This window comes from Propithecus coquereli, unplaced genomic scaffold (assembly GCF_000956105.1).
Source record: "Propithecus coquereli isolate 6110/MARCELLA unplaced genomic scaffold, Pcoq_1.0 Scaffold144, whole genome shotgun sequence".
NCBI lineage: Eukaryota > Metazoa > Chordata > Mammalia > Primates > Indriidae > Propithecus > Propithecus coquereli.
The window spans coordinates 171,148-174,262 of NW_012138747.1; positions in this window are offsets into that span (position 1 = coordinate 171,148).

Sequence of the window (3,115 nt, forward strand, 5' to 3'; positions counted from 1 at the left end):
GCTTTTAAAAAACTTTTATTTCTTTTTTCCGTAAAACTGATTACTAAGATGCCATGATGCTAAGCACTAGAAATGCAACATTGGGAAAGAGTTGGAAAGATGAGATTAGAAGGGAGTGATGTGCATTTACTCAAGGAGAAACATATCTTGAAGGCTAATAAAGAAGAAAGATATTACGGGGTATATTTATGTACTCTTTGTCAGGGCCGGGATGGATAGATCTAAATTTGTACCGAGAGGTACCTTGTACAAGTTTCTGGAAAGTATTATACTCAAGACCATGTTTTTTTTTTTTTTTTTCCTTTTTGCCAAGCATCTTCGTCTTAAACTTTTAAAATTATGTCTGATTTGAGGGAAATATCATCCATCTGTTTCTGGTTCATTTCCACTTTACTCATCAACTTACTATTTTATTTGCAACATAATATCAGAAATAGAAGACTTCAGAAACAGCTAAACTCAGTTTTCTTTTACCTCCCATAATGAAAAACATTGAAAATCAGAGTTTAAAATCCCTAAACAAACTATCTTTGAGAGTTGCTTTAAGTAAGTGTCTATATAAAGTTGATACCCACAGTCAATAACTTAAAGTGAGGTCATTTTTCTAGTAAATTCTTCATGGTGAAAGACTGCAAGACACTTTCTTGGCAGAATCAGGGAATTTAATTTTTATACTCTGCAAACTGTCAGAGTTGCTTCAATTCAACAAGTGGTTTATTGAGTAGCAATACCCTTAAAGCTAGCTAGGCTCTTTTGGAACGAAAAATGGTATCAGTCACATTTCCAACCCTCAAAGAATATCAGGTACACTGGATAGGTTAGACATAGGTGACAGATTGGAGAATAAAGAAGGTGTTACTGATCTGACAATGAGAGCCATAGGGTCTTTTGGGTTTATCAGTGGGGAGAAACCAATTAGGATTGAAGGCCCTGCGAAATGTGTGTGTGTGTAATTTGAGTGAGGTGTTAAGAGATTATTAAGATTTATACATGTATGATGAGAAGGTCAGAGTTAGGGGGTGGCAAGTGTAGGGAGTATACAGAGAGTTTACATAGGTATGATGAAAGAGTATCATAGATACTGAGACAAGAGGTTTGTATACAAGACTGGTTTGTGGAAGATTTGTGTTTGAGAAGTACAATTTTATTCTCTCTCTATTTTTGTCTCCGAAACATAACCTTTACCTGGAATTGATGACTGCTTTTTATCAAGTGCTCTTGTTAAATTGTATAACTTATCTCTCTTTTGCCCTGATAACCTTGAGTTCCTTTATGGACATAGCTAAACAAGCAACCTCTTTAGCATGTCTTGGCTTAGTAGAATATTTTAAAAAATCTGACCATTGGGCTGCTGCTTGCTTGCTGCAAAAACTGATTAAACTTTTCTGGAAGAAAAAGCTTTACAGAAGATTGCAAATTTATCTAGTTTTCCACTTAACATTCCTGTTTTGAAGATATATTGAGATAAAATTTGACCCCTTAAGGTACAATTTTGAAGGAATGCAGAGAGATTCAGAAATGCACATGATCTTAAAGTTCTCCAGGATCTGAGTAATAAAATACTGGTATTAATTTTACATGTCAAATTGCCACTCTTCTAAGTTGAATTTCTTTTATCTACTTACTTACACAGGAAATGCATACCAAATTAAAACTGCCAATTCCCTGCATCTGCAAAGTAGTAATACTTAGAGGAAGGTAGGTTGGCGTGGGGAATAGTTTCCATTATTTATATGACTCCCAATTGTTTAGCTACAGATAGTTTAAAAAAGTCCTTTTGCTGTAGAAATAATATCAGGTGGACTGCATCATAGTTTCAAATCTTACTGCAGTTCTGGGAAACCATAAATAATGAGAACTGGACGATTAGGAGACCTGCCAAGAATATAAAAGAAGATCTGATTTTTCCTTTTTAAAAATGGTAAGTCATAGTGAATGTATTCTTAAAATACTATTGCTTTAGGATGCAGGTCTAACGAGTACAGATTTCAGGCTACACACAGTATACAAAATCCAACAAACTGCATACCTTATTTTTCATAACAATTTTTATTTTGAAACCTCATTCTGTCTATTGGTGAAGATTAAATCTTAGTCAATTCAGTCATTTCAGGGGTACCAGCCCTTCTATATATTTTCCCCATATGTATTTAAGTTCCAGAGGGCTTATGGGGGTGCTGAGGGCATGTTTTCTCATCCTTGATTAATGTCATCTATCCACTATGACATGTACCTTATTTTCCCTACTTGTGATAATTGGTCCACATGTGTCACTACTGTATTCTCCCTGTGCAACTTAGAGGGCCTTATTCCCCATCTGGTATATAAAAAACCTTTGGCTCTGCTCCTGGACCCCAATGGTAAAGGGAGAACCGCTCCATCTAGACAAGCCTCACAACCATTCTATCTACTATTCTTCTACCATATTGTAGAAGGTGGACATAGCTGTCCAGTTCCTTTCTGTTTTATGTGAAAATGGAGAACACAGATCCTTTCTCCTCTCAGATTCCAAAGACGTATCCAGGGTTTCTTACTCTCCCACTCCCCAGCCTCTAAGGGATCTTCCTTTGGGAACCAGCATATAGCCTCCTTGCTTTCACTGTCTCTTCCCTTCTTCCTCCCTCTACCCCACACCTCCTCTGTCAAAGGGAGTCTTTATCTAGTCTGGAGATGATGTGATTTGGCTTTTCCTTTATTCTTCCAACATATCGTTTTATGTTTTTAATGGCTTAGATTTTGGAACCTCAGAAATTCAAATTCTTGGAAATTAAATGCCTTGGATTTTGAAATTCAAAAGCCATGTTTCCGTCTTTCAGAGGATTCATCACCCTCCCTCAGACAATGTATTATCATACTCATGCTTAGTCAGGAAGAATCACAGGATTATAGAGTTGAGGTATCAAAACATATCCAGTCACACTTTTGTTTTTACCAATACTTTATGAAAATGTACAAAGAATATTTATTTTTATTCTTGAGCATCTTGTTTTCAAGAACTATGAAGAGTCTGAGGTTTTACCCTTCCTACAACTAACAAGTTAGCCTGCTGCAATCTCATGGATGACGGTAGCATATGAGAAACTCCTGGGCCAGAGACAAAGAATAATTTATAACT